At 33.9% G+C, this 20775-nt stretch overlaps 1 pseudogene; it reads left to right on the top strand.

The window, feature by feature from the left end:
* The window catches only part of LOC115865700 (mitotic spindle assembly checkpoint protein MAD2A pseudogene), a 33895-nt pseudogene extending 31324 nt beyond the window's left edge, over window positions 1-2571 (top strand).
* Window positions 2572-20775: the final 18204 nt, after the last annotated feature.

Genomic DNA, 20775 nt, shown 5'->3' with positions numbered 1-20775 from the left:
GGGGATCTAAGGTGGGGGGAGGTTGTCTGTCCCCAAGAGGGCCCCACAGGGTCCTGCTTGGTTTCAGTTTGAATAGTTTCCTTTTATGTATGTAAAACTGAGACCTTTGTATTTTAAAATATTAGTGCTAAATTTGAAGGAGTTGACATTTAGATAACTAAGGAGGGAATGTTTTCAGCAAGACTGGGGTCAAATTCTTCTTAGACTAGACTGTTTCACATAGAATGGAGCTGCCAGTGGAAGTCTAATGTGAACACATGGCATTTAATTTCCATGAAAGTTTCAATATTCTGAGTAAAATGTGGCTATGAGTAAAATAATAAAATATAAGTGGAATAGCATTACAATAGTACCCTGCTGGGTTTCAGCCACCAGCAGTGGAAGGGGCTGTTCTAAGAGCATATGTCTTTTTGGCAAAATTCAAAGGCAGCTGCTCTGGTTAGTTTCATAATGCTCGTGAGATTTCCATTTGATTATAGAAATGATGTCTGCCCTCTGTTTCTAGGCCTGTCATTTTGCATTTGCCCTACCTGTGATGTTATTTGTTAAACTGCTTTTAATGAGAAAAAATACTTCCTGAGAAAAGCTTTAGCAACCCACATATATTCTTTTTCCATATCTCATCCTTATTTGTATTCCCAACATGATGGATGACAACAGTTGCAAACTCATAATATGATTGTTCTTATCATGCCATGGTCTCTTGTAAATGCTGTCCTTTTTTGAGGTGGTGACCTGTTATATTTCTCTCTGCTGTCCAATTATTTTCTTGTAAAGGACTGATAAGTTAAATATGTGCCTGCTGTTTTTCTCTCCAAGAGCAGTTGCTCCTTTTTACAAATATTTAGAAACTCTGGACTTCCGTATCATAACAAAATGGAAGACTTACTAATATTTTAATCTCTAAAAGTGAGATGCTAAGAGTCTCTGTACACAAATCTTAAATATGTATATATACAGTGAAGTATGTGCAAATTATTGAGACAGTAAATCTGGCTGGAATTGCTATTTTGTCATTTTTTGCTGATTATTTGGGCAGTATACATAGGATTTCTGAGTTTCAATTTACTCATCTACAAAACGTTGAGACAAGTTAACATATATGTTGAAAAAATATAATATGCAGATATATATTAAAATTTCTACATACAGAAAATAGGTGTATTAATCTGACATTAGTATTTCCCTGAGGACACCAAAGAAGTACAACTGACTACTAGGTGAGGAATATCTTATTTAAGTGGTTTGTCTTTTGAAGAACACTTTCTATCAACGTAACTCATTCTAGTTATCTAAAAAAAGTGACTTGTGGAAAAATTCTCTCTTGAAATATTTGTTTTGTTCTGGATTCACAATTTTTCTGTGACAAAAGGAAAACATACAGGACAGATTACAATTTATAAATAAAAGTCAGTAAAACCAGTCAGGATTATAGAACATTACTCAAAAGAGAAAATAGTTGGTTATGGAAATTGAAAGAGCAACACAGGTGCAGAAGTTAAGTGGAAATTATGCAGCCAAAATTTAAAAGAAACATTCAAGAAGTATTTGAAAATGAAGGATTGTTATGGCAAATCAGAGTACCAATAAGAGTATGATCAGTGAACTAATTATATTATGTAAATTAAAGCATAATGAGTAAAAGAAGCTTCTAAAGCTTCTTATTTTCAAATAATGTAAGAGGTTGAGAGAACGGAGCCCAGGCCGCCCGTCAGGCCTGCGGCTCGGCTTCCGAGGCGAGGGGAAGCCGGGTGGGCTGGAGTGGCCCCGAACCCAAGCCCTCTCAGCCCCGGACTCCTGCCCGGCAGGAGGAATCTGGGAAGAGGCGGATGCAGGCGCCTCCTCCGGATGCGTTGCTAATGATGGAGGAGGACGCCTAGGTGCTGCTGAGGCCTGCTTCGCGGTACAGCCCCTTCGCCGGGAGAGTTTCTTTAAAGTGCAGAGCTCACCCCTCACCGTCACCCCCGCGAGGTGAAACTGGTCGACGGTGATGGACTAGAGTTCAGGAAGCGCCATTCTGGACCAGCATTTGGCATCAACAGCATTTTATGTCAGCGTGGCTTATATCCATCCGAAACCTTTACTCGAGTGCAGAAATATGGACTCACCTTGCTTGTAACTACTGATCCTGAACTCATAAAATGCCTAAATAATGTGGTGGAACAACTGAAAGAATGGTTATACAAGTGTTCAGTGCAGAAATTGGTGGTAGTCATCTCAAATATTGAAAGTGGTGAGGTCCTTGAAAGATGGCAATTTGATATTGAATGTGACAAGACCACAAAAGATGACAGTGCCCCCAGAGAAAAGTCTCAGAAAGCTATCCAAGATGAAATTCGCTCAGTGATCAGACAGATCACAGCTACAGTGACATTTCTGCCACTGTTGGAAGTTTCTTGTTCATTTGATCTCCTGATTTATACAGACAAAGATTTGGTTGTACCTGAAAAGTGGGAAGAGTCAGGACCACAGTTCATTACCAGTTCTGAAGAAGTTCATCTTCGTTCATTTACTACTACAATTCACAAAGTGAGTAGCATGGTAGCCTACAAAATTCCTGTCAATGACTGAGGATGAGCTAAAGACAGTAATGTACTTGTATTCTCAAATGTGGTTTTCCTGAAACCAAATCAACTTTAGTTGATATATTTCATTGGTTAATTTTTAGATGGGGAAAACTTAACATTATACTTTACTGAATCTGTGCATAATTGTTCCATTCCTTGGTACCTGTTTCACTTTCCATATGGCTGATGTAAGTTATTGCACACTGTTCCAAAGGGAACTAGCAGATTTCATTAACATTGTAATGTCAATTCCTTTGAAGGTAGTACTGTAGATGGAAAAACTTTTGCCATAAAAATAAATGTCTTTCTAAATCAGACCTTTTGGTCAAGCAGCTTGACTCAGAATGTACAGAAATATTTAAATATAAAATAGAGCTAAAGAAATATGAATATTCAGAATGTTTGTTTAGATCCTGAAAGTAACTAATGATAGTCCATAAGTAATAAAATATTATTAGGTCCTTTTGCCATTTATTTCATTTGTATAGTTTCCATATTGAAAAATTTTCCAATTATTTGATTTTAATTTATATAACTTGAACCCATGAAGCTATGGATATTCCTACTGTTCAAATTGCTATGATACCAAACTTTTAAGAATGTCCTTTTATGTTTTATAAAATCAAGCTTTAAATGACAATGATGAAATAAAGTTAAATGTGTATGTTTTAAAAAAAAAGAAAAGGTAATCCGTGGTGGCTTATGTGAAATAATGTCATTAGTGCATAAAATATTCAGAGTATCACATCCCTGCAATTAGCAGTTATGTTGAATATTTTTTATTTACCCTTTCCAATCCATTTTCCACCTTTCTTCAATCTACTCTGTGCCCTGGTAATGCCAACTTCCATGGAATAAATAATTAGAACTCCCTTACCCACATCTAGTTGTGTTTAGCAACAGGGTTTGTTTGGCATGGTACAGAGGATAGGAATACAGCAAAGTCAGAACATGTTATCTGCCCAGCTTCTTCCCTGCCATGTTGTGGGTTCCTCCCCTAGACCTCAGCCCTCAGCTTCTGTTGAGCTAAGTATTCTGAGCATGTATATGCAAATTGGGAGAAACTATTTGTATTAATGTAATTATTGTATTATTCCAACTATGCTAGACTAGTTCAGTATATGTAAACCTAGAAACAATGCCATAACAACTTAAAAAAGTAAATAATATAACAACAAAGTATCAGAAAGAGAAATTAAGGAAACAAGTCCATTTAACTTTGCATCAAAAAGAATAAAATACTTAGGAATAAACCTACCTAAGGAGGCAAAAGACCTGTACTCCAAAAACTATAAAATGCTGATAAAAGAAATTGAAGACAACATATTTTCCATTATAGAATGGAAAGATCACAAGTTTTATATTTAACACACCAAAGGGTAAATTGTTCCTGCAGTATTTACTTCCTGTGTAATTTTCATGTCCATTAACCTCAGTTTTCTAACCTGTAAGATAGTTTTGATAATACTAACTTTTCATAATAGTTGTAAAGACATCATTTGAATAGGTTTTAAGAATATAAGACAGATGGTTGGAAAGCACTGTTTTGGTGTACAGTAGGAAGCCCCTATGCCTGAGACACCTAGGATCCATTTTACTAAAAATAACTTTTAACGAAATTACTTAAAATTTATTAGTTTTTCACATTTCTCTTTTTATTCCTTCCCCTTGCAAAAATTATGTTTCTATAATCTTGTGTTTGATATGTTTTACTTTCTTGTTATCCTTTAAATAAAGCTCTGAACAGTCATCATTTTTCCTCTAAGTATAACTTTGACTATTTAGAATTGCTTTGATGTATGCAATTCTAATTTTGATTCATTTACTCCCAGATTTTCGTCCAAGAAAAATTGTTTTTTGAAAGGCAGAATTTTTTTTGAGATTAGTTTTTTTTCTCATTTTAAATTATATTTATAGATTAAACACAATTATATGATTCTATTCTGTTATAGCAGTCATATTATTGGGTTTTGACTTACAATTTATAAACAAAAACCAATATGTAATAGAATTTCCAATCCCATTCACCAGTCAAAATAGAGCTAAATCATTTCTGAATCTAGGATATCTAGAAATGGAGTTATAACTCTAGCTTTCCAGTAATTAAACTTCATGATCCAATTATTAATATGTTTTGATGTTCATAAAGTAAATAATATTGCTATGCATCTGGATTTTCGATGCTAAGCGATGAAACAGAAGTTTCAAAAGGATATTCACCTGAGTAAGAATAGTTCTGTAGGAACGTATTTTGTGATCACTGTTTTATTCTTCTGGGTAGGCAACTCTTCCCATGCTCTGTGCTCAGTTCTCTTTTGTAGATCCCCTTCTATTATTTCCATCTCCTTTCCTCTGCCTTTCTTTGCCTTCCAATTTCATTCTTCACAGTGCTTGGTCTCATCAGGTTTCATTGCCTGAACTGTCATTGTGTGTGTGTGTGTGTAAGTATGTGTGCATATATATGTATGTGTGCATATATATGTGTATGTGTGTGCACACACATTCTGTGTATCTGTATATCTGTGTCCTTCTGGCTCTTTCCTTGATATATAGACCTATAAATCTGTGAAATCAGCATCTCCACTTAAAGGTTCTCAGGAACCCCAAAAACTCAGCATGTGTCAAACTGAAATCACTCTACCTGAATTTATTATATTGTGAATAGTATCACTCTCACTCCACTGTCCAGCCAAAATTCCAGTCTTCTTCCTTGTCTTGTCCCTCCTTCTTATCTTTCCCACATCAAGTAAAGCACTCCCACCCTCTAATCCTTTGAATCCTACCATCCAAATATTTTTTTGAACCTATCCACTCTTCTATCGCATCTTTCCCAAAATTTCCACTACCATGGTTTAGAACACAACCACTTCTTTCCTGGATTAATGTTTAGTCTTCTAATAAGTCTCTCTGCTCTGAGTTATTTCCATGTCCACATGTTCTCCACACAGTAGCCTATTTCTGTTTTATTTCTAATTATCATTCATTTGTTTTGAGTTGAAAGGAAGCTATTGTTGGATATTAATATCTCCAGTTATTAAAAACTACTCTGAAAAGAAAACCTACTCTGCCAGTTCAGAGGCTGTTGTTGTGAGGTGGTGGTGGTGGGGGCAGTGGTGGCAAAATAATCTGAGCATTTGAGGTACCCATTCCTCCATTCCTGATTCACCCAAGATAGCTCTGCATTTATCTTCTTTGTATATTATAAGTCTGCATTATTTTTATTGAAGAAAAGATGTGACAATGGTTGGAAACCATTATTATATCATTTTTCCAAGTAAAATTGTTCTCTATTGCAAATTCAATACAAATATGCTTACTACAGAATATCCCAATAAACAAATCCATATATCATGTTCCATCCCCTCAGAGTCCCAGAATTTCTCTGGAAATTATTTTTGTTTTCAGTAGAATGTAGTTTACTCGCTTTTCTTATGTTAGGTCTGTTCTTTCTCTCTTTTGATGAGCAGATTTAGCAGACCCAGACACAAACTTCTCAATCAAATTAAATGATTAAAAACGAATTAACTTATTAAATGTGTTCTTAATAGAGAATGCAAAGAGAAAATTTTCAAAAATATTTCCACAAGCATACACTCAAAATAAAAGCAATTGATTTTATAGCTAAAACCCAAGAAGTAGTCCAAGTGAGCTAATTTTTTAAAAAGTGCTATCTCACTTTTTATAAACTCAGAAATTTCTTTCTTTTTTTGTTTGTGGTTTTGTATGCTGGTATTTTGGGTATGAATAGCTCTGGGCTAGGGGCACTGGTTATAGATAATACTAAGTTGCTTGGGGGTTTAGGCTCTCGTATACACCATTACTTCTGTTTTGCTGGTTCTGTTTGCTGAAAAGCATGATTCTTGTGTGCCCTCCCTGGCTCACATTCCAGAGGCAAACAGGAGTGCTTTCAACTCCTGTCTCCACAACCAGTGACTTGTCTGTTAACTACTGCATTCTTTTATGCTGAGTGGAGCATAAAAGTGTAGCTCACTGCACTACCACTTCAGGCATCCATGATGAATCAATTAAGGATGTACTCGAGATAAAATCTCAGCTCAACTTTTAAATTTTTATTAAGTATTTGCCCCATCACTTGGACTACACAATTTTGGAGTCGCCTTCTGCTAATATTTTCTGGATTAAAGAAGAATTTTCTCATTTGTAAGATCTTCATGCCTTCCCTGACCTTCAATCTCTCCATCTTTTACTAGGACAGACAAGTTGGAGAAAAGAAAGATTCCCAAAGATATCCATCCTCTGTGGCCTCTGTTAGTTCTGAGATACGTTCCTTTCAATCAACACCAGTGTGGATGTATCCTGTCACTATAGCAACCATCTGCTTTCAGTAAGTTATTTCTACTATCTCTGATTTTCATTACAGACTCTATTTTAGTAATTCTTTAGAAAATAAGATTGCCATATTTAGCATATTCCTAACCTGAGTGCTCTTATTTCCTAAATCAGCAATTTTCTGCTTTTAAACAATTCTGAATACAATTTTACTTAAGTAACTCAAGATTTAAACAAACAGTAGAATTTTGTGAAAAGGACAAAATTTTGTTCAGTGGCTCAAAAGTAGTTGATAATTGGATTTAAAGATCAAGACAGAGTCAGTGTTTTATTGGAAATGAAGATCTTCAAAATATTCTTTATTTGGTATTAGTAAGTAATTCCACCAACTCCTGCCCCAGTTTTAGAGTTAACATTGGCTGCTACTCTAGATGATCTGACTAGATTTCTTGGTTACTTATTAACTAGTACAAGGATGAAATTTCCAGGTGGTTCTCACAGTGAAAATTTATGATTCTTCGTGGCAAGCACAAAACAGTAGTTAGCCACATAAAAATTAGTGAATAATAAATTATGTCCAATATAAAAATTAGATAGTATGAATAAGCTATATATTTTAAAATATAAATAAATTATGCCTGTAAACTGTTATTTTATTTGAATAATCAATGAAAAGAAAGCAAAAGATAGTGATCAATGGATTTTTTTACACTTAATCTTTTTAAGATTAGTTTCTCTTTGGAACAACCATTTTCTCTAATCTCAGAGTAGATACATATGAAATTATCAGCCATCCTTCTTTCTTTTTCTATTTGTTACCACAAAGTATCATGATTTTTAATCACATGGCTTTGTAATTTAGTGTTGGGAAATCAAATTTTCCAATTCTGATTGAGCAGGCATTTTTTAAAAATTCAGCAAATGTGTATTTTTATTAGCAGGGCAGGGAATAGAGTGCAGTTGAGTTATGCAAACACAGGGTTAGATCTTTTCTTTATTTAAAAGTTTTATATTTTGCTCATCGAATTTTTGCATTAAGTTGGATTTTTAAAATTGCATGAAGACATTCATCTTGAAAACTGAGTTTTTGCTACACCCTAAATTCTATACCTGAAGTGAGTACCTAAATTCTCTTGCCCTAACCACAGTCCTGTTATTATCAAGATCCCTTGAGAGATTTGACATATTCATTCATAATATTTAAAGATTTGTTACTAAAAATGCTAAATAATAATTTATTATTCCATGAAGATATGTTATTTTTAAAGAACATTTTCATTCCATAGTCAACGATAACAAATTGTTCATAATAACAAATCATTTTGGCTTTTCTTTGGATGATTTCCTAGGAAAGTGTGAAATCATAGCAGATAAGAAAATAATTGTCTTACATGAGCATTCTAATTATAAAAATCGAAATTATTTCTATCTGATGCATTTTTCTAAAGAGAAAACCCATTTACTTACATAAAAGTTGTATTTTTATCTAGGATGGGCTTTTCAAAATGAATGAAAGTCTAGATATCAAGTCAGTCTTATGTTGTTATGCCACAGATATTCACAGAAGAAATACAGTTTTAAAAATGATTTACTCTAATTAAACCTATAACATTTTTTAGTGGTCTCTTCCTCATTTTAAAAAGTAGACTTCCACATTTAGTTGCATGTTTGACTAGCCTTGCTGTAAGTGAGGCAATAAAAATAAGGTAAGGGGAGTTTAACATATGGTGAATTATGTGTTGGATTTGTCTATTCTGCTGGAGTGACACAGGGAGAGAAAAAAAATTTCCTGTAAATAAATATTTCTTTAAGACTTGAAGCTTTATATTTGTAGTTAGAAATAAGTAATTACTGAAAGACCATAATGTCCCTGTTGGATTTTATGAATCTAAAGATTATGTGATTTAATTTTGATATTTCATACATTGCTTGATATTTCATAATTCCTATGAACATTGGTACATCTCTAGCATCTTTAATTATTTGATAAATATATTAGAGTATTTTACATTTATAGCAAGAAATATGGCATGGGCAAAAGTCCATGAGAAGGAAACAATTATATCAAGTAAAACATAATTGAATTCTGTTTCTCTGAGGCAGTGTATCGGGTATTTGACTTACTAGTAGAAAATCACTTAACTTAAAAGAGCTATGTAAGTGAAAGCAAGTTTCTTTAGCATCTGGCTCTTACTGTTCTTATAAAAAGTTATGTGCTGCTGTTTTTTTCTTCAGTGTTAATGTGAATAGAAGGAATTAACTAAGTGCAAATGTATTTCACAGCATGATATGCTACAGGAAATAATGCCAAATACATGACAAGTAGAATTAGCAATTAAAATTAGACATATAGTTATTATCACAGTATGAGTAAATATATCTACATTCTTACTGACATCAATGAAGATAGCACTGAGAATAAGTGAAAAGTTCATTTCACTATTCAAGACAAATTATAATCTTCACTGAGGACCTCAATAACAATTGAACAAATTTTTCTTTGTGTGTGTGTACCTGTGTCCTGATTTTCATATAGGACAGTAATGCGAGTAGTTACCTGATTATGTTAATTTCTGAAGTCACCAAGGACAAATCCTTTATACAGAATAAGTCTTGATTAATAAAACTTTGTTACTGTATGTTCACTTACTAGTTAAGTGGCAACTGCTGCCACACCAACTCTTGGCATTTAAAAGCTGAACTGGTGCCTCAGCAGAACTGTAGGGTTAGCAACTTTGGAGTTTCTCACAATAGTCAAATGCTTGGAATAATAAATACTTAAATTCCACAATCGTCTTCTATCATCTTTTTGACACTGCCTTAAAGAAAAACCACATTAGATATCACATGATAATATGTCTGAATATCTATATAGATATATAGAGAAATCTCTATATATATGGAGAGAGACAAAGAATATTAATAAATAAAAGTTCAGTAATCTATATAAGCATCATTCTTTAGTGCATATATTTAGCTAGCTCTTCACACTCACTTCATGTAAATCACAGAAAGTTTTCTTCAGTCAACCAATAAATATTTGTTGATTATATGTGATGTGGAACTTACAAAGATTAAAAATTTTGTTTCTCATTAGTATCGATATTTTCATCCAATAAATATTTTTGAGTGCTTATTCTGAATCCTTATGAAGAAATACTTATAGAATCCCTGAAAATTATCTATGAGAATATGTGAAAGGTGAACTATAGGAGGATTTCTTTATTTTTATATATCCAATATTGCACCTATATACACACATAGAAACACACATAGATACATCCTTCCATATACACACATAAATATTGATACTTTCTACTTTTTTGTATCACTTGAACTAAAAAAATAATAATCCCCATTTACTAAGTCATAAATCATACATAAATCTGACTTTACAGTCTGCTCTCACTTTGTTATACAGCAGAAACTAACACAACATTATAAAACAATTGTACTCCAATAAAGACGTTTAAAAAAAAAAAAGAAGAAGAGTGAGAATTTCAAGTCACAGATTTACCTCTTCAATGAGGATGTGTCCTAATCTTGGGGACAGCTGAGAGATTGGAGCTAACAGAGACAGATGCATAACAAGGGCAAAAAGCAATAGAAAAACTTTCCTTTCTATCATATATGCCATAGTACTGTAGCTGAGATAGCTTTCCTGTCAACAGCAACTTGTCTAAAATGCAATAAAGATAAAATCTATTGTGTAACATTAACAATATATGAAACATCTAGTAAGAAAATAATAAGTTGCCTAAGATAAAAAGTCATTAAGGAACAGAAAAATTTAAAAAATGGCAGAACAATGCCATTGTAAGTCACATAGTAAACACATTAAAAGTATAAATCTGTAATTTACTGTGATCTCAGTAACAAAGATATTCTTATTTATTTTTCCAGAATTAACATGGTGGAATACCTATGTGAGAAACCCTCAAATTATGTGGTTACTGAAAATTATGAAGTGTTTTTTCAAATATTAAAATGTATTCCATATCAGCGATAACCAAAATACAATTCTACCATAAGGATATACAAGCAGATTAATAAATCAACAAAAAGTCTAAAAGCAACACAAAGTCCATGTAGAAATATGATAAATGAGGCATCTTCTTATAATGTATCTACATCATAAATTAATATTAAAATATATATCCCTGCCCCATTTTATATAGTACTAAATGCTTGATGGATTTTAAAATGTGTCATGGATTTGAAATATAAATATAAAAAATAAGCTTTAAAAAAGTACTAAAAGATTAAATATGTGCTTGGAATATGTATGGTATTAGTGAAAAGAAGGACACAACAAATAGAAAACAAAAAACTGGTATGTGTCTTACAGAAAAATGTAAATGCTATTAAAATAACTAAACAAGATAAGTAAAATTTTAATTACAAACAATAATTCGGAAAAATTGTATAAATTATGATCTAAATAAATCATATCCATAATACTTAAGTAACTCTTATAAATCAGTACAAAATAGAAACAGGCACTTCACAAAAGAAAAAAAATAAAATGTTCAATAGGAATAAATCCCAGTATGAATCAAATAGATGTGCAGTTAAAATGATGATAGAACATGCACCCCATTAGTAAAATTTTAACCGTAATGAAAATAAGCAGGTTGGTGAGCTGGGGAAATTGAATTCCTTATAATTACTAGTGGGAGTATGAATTGTGGAACTCTTATAACTGTCAATACATTTAAAATACATATACACTTTTATCTAATCATTACCGTTCTAGAAATGTGTCCTATTAGAAATACAGTTCAGATATAGAGGTAAAATAAGTTTAACTCAATTTTATTTTAACATTAATGTATAATCATAAATGTAAAGGATCAATAGTCTAATGTATAATTATGTAAAGGAATAATACGAAATTTTTAAAAGCTGGGCTGCTATTATAGAAGCAGACGTGAATAGTAGATATTCTCTGAAATGAAGAAAATAATAATGTAAACCAATACAGGGATAGAGGTTTTTATTCTGTAAGGTATCTCTGCTTAATCCACGTCATGTTTGTATGTGTATGTGTACGTGGAGGCCAATGGCGTCTATGGCACAAAGCCATAGACTGCATACAAACGTGTCCATTTACATATCTACCATGAAGAACCATGGACAATAGTCATTGTTTTAGTGATATTGAAGGAAAATCAAAAGAAGTCATCTATACAACTCAAGACTTGAAAGGCTAGATATTTCACAGAAATCTAGTTTCTACTTTACTGAAAATGTTTATTATTAAGGCTATACTTACTAGTATTTTTTCAGAGTTTATTTTAATTTCCCACATCCATTGACACAGCTGAGCGCATCCTATATCTTTTTTTTTTTTTTTTTTTGCGGTAAGTGGGCCTCTCACTGTTGTGGCCTCTCCCGTTGCGGAGCACAGGCTCCGGACATGCAGGCTCAGTGGCCATGGATCACGGGCCTAGCCGCTCCGCGGCATGTGGGATCTTCCCGGACCGGGGCATGAACCCGTGTCCCCTGCATCGGCAGGCAGACTCTCAACCACCGCACCACCAAGGGAAGCCCGCATCCTATATCTTAATATGTTTCCCACCCTTCCAACATTCAGCAGGCTTTGACACTTTTCTACTAAATATTCCCTCATCTCTTTTATCACATCTTAGTCTTCTTTGTCCCTGTTTTTTCATCCAAAATTTTGACAATTGATGTTCCACAAGATTTCAAAATAAACTCTCCTATTTGCACCTAAAACACCCAAACTTTGCCACTGTTCTACTTCTGTTAACTTTCTAACCACCTTTGCACCAATAATTATTGACTTTATTTCTTTGCTCTAGAATTTCCAGTCAGAGTCAGCTACATATTTCCAACTACTAGTTTTCAATACCCAGCTCAAAGTTCTTTACTCTGAGCAGTCTGGCCCCTAAATTCCATGTCTTATATTCTTAGTCTTTCTTTCTCCTGTGATCCTATGATCCTTTGAACATATTTTAATATAGTCTCTCATAATCTGAAAATGACTTATTTATACATTTATCTCCACGTGATATAGAATGACCTTTTTGTAGCAAATGCCTGTTTTGTTGTCCTATACACAATACCTAGATCACATTTAGTCATTAAATAATCATTTAAAGGAAAAAGAGTTTCCTAGTAAAATATCAGTGACAGTCATTCAGACAGCACAACTTCCTATGTCTATTCCACTAGAAGAAAACCTAAAATGATAGTTTACCTAGAAATATGGTTCTTTTATATATTAAAGATATCAATAAAAGCGTGCCTTCCTAATAAATCATTTTGCAAGAAGTTCATGCCACTACGAAGGAAGCGTAAAATGTCTTGGAGCAAGTCACTGAAGAACACAATAATAAAAGAACCATGGAATAGGAACAAAGAATATTTTCTTGCTTTAAAAAAAACCCCTATTTTTAGTGGATCTAGCTTAATTGAGTTGCTTTCTGAACACTTAACTCTAATGAAAACTAAATTTTGATGATTGAAGAGGAAGTATTCCAGTGATTACTTTCAAGGTTTTCGATAATTCATCAGCAGAGGTCACAGAGATCTGAGAAGGCAACAAGGAGAGAAATAGTATTGCACATTTGATACTTAAAATGAATGTACCATGAAGAATCCAACCCTTGAAAAACACTTGCTGTATGTAATCTGCTCAATGACCAACCTTGAGGAAGTCAAAGCAGGTGCTGTTCATCTGCCAAATCACACTCTCCTTTTCCTGATGAAAGAAGAGAAAAGGGAGCATGGAGTCGGTCTCCATGGACCAAGGGCTGTGAAATGCTAAGAAATAGAATGAAAACAAAGGAATACCAGTGCCTAATATTCTGCTTTGCTAGTAACATGTGCCAGATGTAATGGTGCATTAGTTGCCAAAGAAAGTTATTCCCAAATGGAGATATGTGTCATTTATAATAGGGAATTATATAATAAAGTAAGTACTCAAGGAATAAGAGTAATCAGCTGGAGAATTACTTACAGGACTTATTGAAGGGCAGACAAAATATGAATCAACTTAAAACAGAAGGGAAAAGATCAGCACAAAATACTTCTTTGTCACTAATATTTTGGGACATTCTGATCAATTTTATTGATGTATTCTGGAAACGATTACACAGATAAAATGAGCCATAAAAATATTAAGTGATCCCTTTATACTGTGGGTTTAATATTCAGTCATTTTTAGAATTTTATGAACCATTACAATCAAACAATTTATGAACATTCAAAGACATAAAAATCAGGGTCAGCATTCTGAAGAGTGGCTATTTTCCCAGCTATGATAATATATCTGCTGAATAGTCAAGTAAGAGTTTTGCTCACATATCTCTATGAACAGTTCTTCAGCATATGGAATGTTGAGAGATTTAAAAGCAAAGTCATATAGACTTGACTAGATTAATTGTCAGAGCATCTTGAAGTTCTCTTTTACTTACAAATTATTACTTTGGGATTATTTAGGATGCAGGATAAGGTTTCCATCAATCACAATCTAGCAGAATTTCATCAGGCAGTTGGACTATCAAATAAAATACTGTGCAAAGATATTTCAGGATAATTATGAAGAAAAGTATCATTAGAATCTCTATAGTTTTTATTAATAAACAAAATACTACTTTGCTACAAAATGAAAATGTTCTAGCCTCATTGTGATATTCATACAGATTTAGTCAGTGTACATAATAATTTTTGGCTTCATAAGTGAAAAGTTTCATCTGGAACACATTAAAGAAGAGACCAGACACTCAGTAGTAGCAGTACGATAAATGTAAAGGTCCAAAGATTTTCACTAGGAAAAAAGTATGTAAAAATATTATAGTTGCATGCATTTATAAAGTAAAAGAAATTGAGACGCAGAACATTTAGCTCTTATCTCAAAAAACTTCTGTATGTGACTAAGATTATTGAAACAATAGTCTTTTGCTAAGTGGGTACATATATTTCACATTTATCTGACAGAATTATAGCTTTTCATACTGTGCAAAGCACTCTTCTAAACAACAGAACTCAAAATGAATAAAATATGATTCTTGTTTTCATAGAAGAAAAATAGTTAAGTCCATACATTTTCATGTAACTATATCTAACTTGGAAATATGTGCATGCATACATATGTTATAAAGATTAAAACCATTCCTTCCCTATTTTATGAATAAAAGAACCTATATATATCATTATGATTGAGCATTTCTCAAGAAGCTCAATAAGTTGGAGAGAAAGTACACTTCATCACTGCTTTTCAGCTTCCTGCAGTTTTTTGTCATGTAGTAAAACCAGCAAAAGCTTCAACAGCGGAGGAGTGTCAGTAGGTATGTAGGTGACCAGGAGGAGACTGGCATGATTAGAATAAATACTGCTTAATGGGAATTAGTGGGAATTGCTGTTCTTGAGAAAGGCCAGGAAAAAATGGAGGGAACATTGAAGTTTGTTAGCTCAAGATTGCTTTAAGTTTTATGCTGATTCAATGGCTTATCAGTAAAATAGTGACGTAGCTAGATAGACACGTGTTAACTTGGTTTTGGTCAACTTTAGTTCCAAATGCAGTGCCACATTAACATATGTTTATTATTGATTTATTTGTATTTTGATTTTTAGCTATAGTCAAATTTTTTTTATTATCCAGACCAATAGAGGGGAGGTTTGACATAGACACACCAAAATTTAAAAATATATCTATATATGTATATATATACACAGACACACATATTCATATTTCCCTTTAGTGTGTGTAATTTTGTTCAAGCCCTAGCTGAAAAATTCTTAATTATGTTTAGCTTAGACAATATTCAAATTATTTGGCATTCACTGAAAACACATAAATCACCAACGATAGCCATTAAGCCTCCTGAGAAGCAGTGGGGAAACAGTAATTATTATTTTAGGGTACTGTACGTATTGATTTTTAAGGCAGAAAACATTGTGTAACTTTGATCAAGTTAAAGATGGTAGTATAGGAAGATTCTGGACTCACCACTTCCCAGGGACACAACAGATCTACAACTAAATATGAAATAATTCCCTCAAAAGGGACCTGAAAGTTTGAAGAACAGCCTCCACACCAGAGGGTAAAAAGACATCGTTGAGGTGGGTAGGAGAGGCAGAGATATGGTCTCTTCAAGGAAAAATCCACACCTCAGCCACAGTGATCTAGAGTCAAGAGAGATCACACAGGTATAGATCTTTTCCCTAAGGAATGAGGGATTCAATCTCTATATCAGGCACCCCCACCCCCTAGATTCTTAACAGGAAAGACAAGCTCCCCAAACACCTAGATTTGAAAAACAAGAAGGAATATACCCAGTAAAACTATAGAACTGCAGGGAACAGAAAATCCTCTCTTAAAGGGCTCACTCGCAGATTCACTCTACCCCAAAACCAGGGCGAAAACACCGTTTTGAAAAGCTCATGGACCATAGGTGGAGAAGACCCACTTATTAATATTGAAGCATCTTCCAGAGAGGCAGAAACCAGTTGGGACACTCCCTGGGAACTGAGACACTGGCAGGAGCCATTTTCATGATTTCAGGCTATTTGCTAATGCCAGTGCTGGTGGGCACCATTTTGGAATTTTCCATTTAACTTATTAGCACCAATGAATGCACCCCACTGAGATCCCTGCCTACCTCTACACCTTGGTCAAACCTCCCAGTAAGCCAAACAATAGCCCTGCCCACCAACACTCGGCAACAACTGCAGCCCTGCCACAGCAGGAAGATGCACACAGCCCACATAGGGGACATCCTTTGAGTACCTGGCTCTGGTTAGCCAGGCAGAATTGTGCTTCTGATCCCCACAGGCCACTCCTTCAAGACTGAGATAACTGATTTACCTAATACTTTGATACAAACAGAGAATTAGGCAAAATGAGGAGGGTCTGTTCATATATTCTATTTCTTCCTGGTTCAGTCTCGGAAGATTGTTCTTTTCTAAGAATTTGTCCATTTCTTCCAGGTTGTCCATTTTATTGGCATAGAGTTGCTTGTAGTAATCTCTCATGATCTTTTGTATTTCTGCAGTGTCAGTTGTTACTTCTCCTTTTTCATTTCTAATTCTATTGATTTGAGTCTTCTCCCTTTTTTTCTTGATGAGTCTGGCTAATGGTTTATCAATTTTGTTTATCTTCTCAAAGAACCAGCTTTTAGTTTTATTGATCTTTGCTATTGTTTCCTTCATTTCTTTTTCATTTATTTCTGATCTGATCTTCATGATTTTTTTTCCTTCTGCTAACTTTGGGGGTTTTTTGTTCTTTCTCTGATTGCTTTAGGTGCAAGTTTAGGTTGTTTATTCAAGATGTTTCCTGTTTCTTAAGGTAGGATTGTATTGCTGTAAACTTCCCTCTTAGAACTGCTTGCTGCATCCCATAGGTTTTGTCCTCGTGTCTCCATTGTCATTTGTTTCTCGGTATTTTTTGATTTCCTCTTTGATTTCTTCAGTGATCACTTCGTTATTAAGTAGTGTATTGTTTAGCCTCCATGTGTTTGTATTTTTTACAGATCTTTTCCTGTAATTGATATCTAGTCTCATAGCATTGTGGTCGGAAAAGATACTTGGTACAATTTCAATTTTCTTAAATTTCCCAAGGCTTGATTTGTGACCCAAGATATGATCTATCCTGGAGAATGTTCCATGAGCACTTGAGAAAAATGTGTATTCTGTTGATTTTGGATGGAATGTCCTATAAATATGAATTAAGTCCATCTTGTTTAATGTATCATTTAAAGCTTGTGTTTCCTTATTTCTTTTCATTTTGGATGATCTGTCCATTGGTGAGAGTGGGGTGTTAAAGTCCCCTACTATGATTGTGTTACTGTCGATTTCCCCTTTTATGGCTGTTAGTATTTGCCTTATGTATTGAGGTGTTCCTAAGTTGGGTGCATAAATATTTATAATTGTTATACCTTCTTCTTGGATCGATCCCTTGATCATTATGTAGTGTCCTTCTTTGTCTCTTCTAATAGACTTTATTTTAAAGTCTATTTTGTCTGATATGAGAATTGCTACTCCAGCTTTCTTTTGGTTTCCATTTGCATGGAGTATCTTTTTCCATCCCCTTACTTTAAGTCTGTATGTGTCTCTAGGTCTGAAGTGGGTCTCTTGTAGATAGCATATATATGGGTCTTGTTTTTGTATCCATTCAGCCAATCTGTGTCTTTTGGTGGGAGCATTTAATCCATTTACATTTATGGTAATTATCGATATGTATGTTCCTATTCCCATTTTCTTTTCTTTTCACATTCCTTGGCTCATGGGCCCTTCCTCCATCTTGAAAGTCAACAGTGTTGTATTTCTCTCATCTTTCTTTAATCTCACATCTCTCTCTGACCATAGCCTGGAAAATTTTTAACTCCTGTGATTAAATTGGGTCCACATGAATAATTCAGGATATTCTCCCCATCTCAAGGTCAGTAAATTTAATTACTTCTTCAAAGTCCCTTTCGCCATGTAAGGTAACATATTTATAGGTTGCAAGTGTTAGGGTGTGAACATCTTTGAGCGAAGGGCATTATTCTGCTTCCCATGGGGGCAATAGAAAATAATTGGAGTGATGGTTCAGTCTTTGGAGAACTAGGCATGTTCATCTTGATCTGAAAATGTACCTGACTGACTACCAGAGAAGGAGCTAGAGTAGGCATAGAAGACTACTTTGCATGGAGAATGGATAATGAAGATACAAGCTTTCAGATACAGTACCATCAGTTCTTTTGTGTTCATTTTCAAAATCATCTGCTATCTCAGTAGTGTGGTTATGAATGTAAATCAACTTTATCTATAAAAGTTAACATTCTGGCAAACTGATGTCTGTCTGAGGGAAAAAAATATTTCCCTCCAACTCTGGTAAAAGAGAAGGCATTTCTATGTACTGAAGCTCACATTAATACATTTTTTAAATCCCTTAATATAAAATTAATTTGCTTTCTCTATTTGGTTGTTTTTCATGAAAAAAAGAAAAAAGCCTCCAGGAATTTTGCCATCATGAAGTCAGTGGGGAATTGTGCAGGGAGAGAGTAGAGGTAAAACTAGGATGTAGATAGAAGAATAGGACTTGAAGAAAGGGACTCACTCTTAGCATTATAGTTCTTCTCCCAGAAATAATAAATTTTGAGTATATATATAGGTAGATTATTGACTTTGGGCTATGTTAAATAGAAGTTAAATAAAATGATGCCAAATGTTGATTCAGTTTCTTTTAGTATTACGATATATGCTTCCTTACTTTCCAAAAGCAGAGCAGGAAAATTTTAAAAACAATCCAGTATTCAGAAATATTTTACTTTCTTAATAAACCTTTTTTTCCCCCAGAGCTGCCATGAAATTATGAATTCTGCCATCAATTGCCAAACATTAATATACAGCTCACTAGGGACTGGTGTATATGCAGTGATTATTGCTGGGTATTTCAGTTGGGGCTCACTCACTACTCTGTTTAGGCACAGCGACTGGAAAGATCTTTTTAAAGTTTGTGCTTCATTTAAGTCCCAAGCATTTTTTTTTGTACTTAGAGATGCATAGCTATTTATGATATGAATCAAGTAACCACAATAGCAGCCTTTAAAAACTATTTGAGGCATCTTTAGAATTTTTTTACATGATTACAGTAGAGGATATTTTAATTTTTTAATATGAAATGACTAAAAATAGGGTAACGAATGTTGAAAAAAACATAAAAAAACTGCACTGACTATTTCATATGTATTAGAAAAGACACTGTTTTTTCCCTCTATACTCCTTTTGGAAGTGCAGGATGTATGTCATGTATACCAGTATTCCCTCTTCTCTATGGCATAGGGAAAGCATGTCAGAAACATGATGTTCCATGTTTGGATGTGCAAATTGTGCACTACCCCATCAAGAGGACTCCATTTATGTGGGCTTTGTAAATTCATATGTTTGGTTGTCACAATATCCCAGAAAATGACTGTAATGTATTTTGGATGACACTACTTACACTACAAATATTTTCTCAGAAAGAAGGGGGAGACTGTCTATATTCAAAACACAATATCAACTAGAATTCTTGTCCTAAACCACCATCCTTGTATTTTAAAATGCTTTTGTTTTGGTTCTACTAGAAATTATTAAAGGTACTAGGCACAAGAACTGTGAAAAAACTTTAAGGAAGACATTGTCTATTCATCAAGGTACTTGAAATCTTTCCGAGAATGTAAAGATGCATGTTAATAATTTATAGTAGGAAACTAAATAAATATTGTGGAGAAAATGTGTATCAAGACTCAAATTATGAAAAAATCACCATTGTGTTGTACTAATTTAGAACCCATAGAGCATTTAGAAATTATTTAGACCACAGTCACACAGTAGCACCAGGACTCAAGTTGCTAAAATCAAGTCATACACTACTTCTAACACTGTGTCCTTGGTTATTTCACTGGAAAGTCAAAGTTGAGTCAGAAAAAACTCAAAAAATGAAGACACTAAAGTTTCACAGATGCTCATCTTTCACATTTTAAAAGATATCTGCTTCTTTTAGCTGATGATATGACTTCATAATCTAGGAGTAGTGTCAGTAAATAAGATAGGTTTGTATCTAAAATATGACAAGTAAACATAAATGACTTAGATAACTCTTCTGAAACCAAATTTGGTCTTTGGGGGCAGGAGATTTCACTAGCCATTTACCATAGATCTGCTTGTCTGGCCTTTCCTCACAGTTCTTCTTCTGCACTTCTCTCTTTTCCATTGGTAGGGATTGTCACCCTGGCCTCTTTGCCACACCTTCTTTTTTCCACTCCCCTGAGGAGGAGTAACCTACCTCTCTATATTCAGATGGTATTAATCTAGCAAAAATCCTAAATGTGGCAAATTTGCTTTTTTTTTTAACATCTTTATTGGAATATAATTGCTTTACATTGTTGTGTTAGTTGTTGCTGTATAACAAAGTGAATCAGCTATA

The sequence above is a fragment of the Globicephala melas genome, chromosome 5 (genome assembly GCF_963455315.2).
Source record: "Globicephala melas chromosome 5, mGloMel1.2, whole genome shotgun sequence".
NCBI classification, from domain to species: Eukaryota; Metazoa; Chordata; class Mammalia; order Artiodactyla; family Delphinidae; genus Globicephala; species Globicephala melas.
The sequence above is the reverse complement of the archived record's forward strand: the minus strand, read 5'-3'. Positions and strand labels throughout refer to the sequence as shown.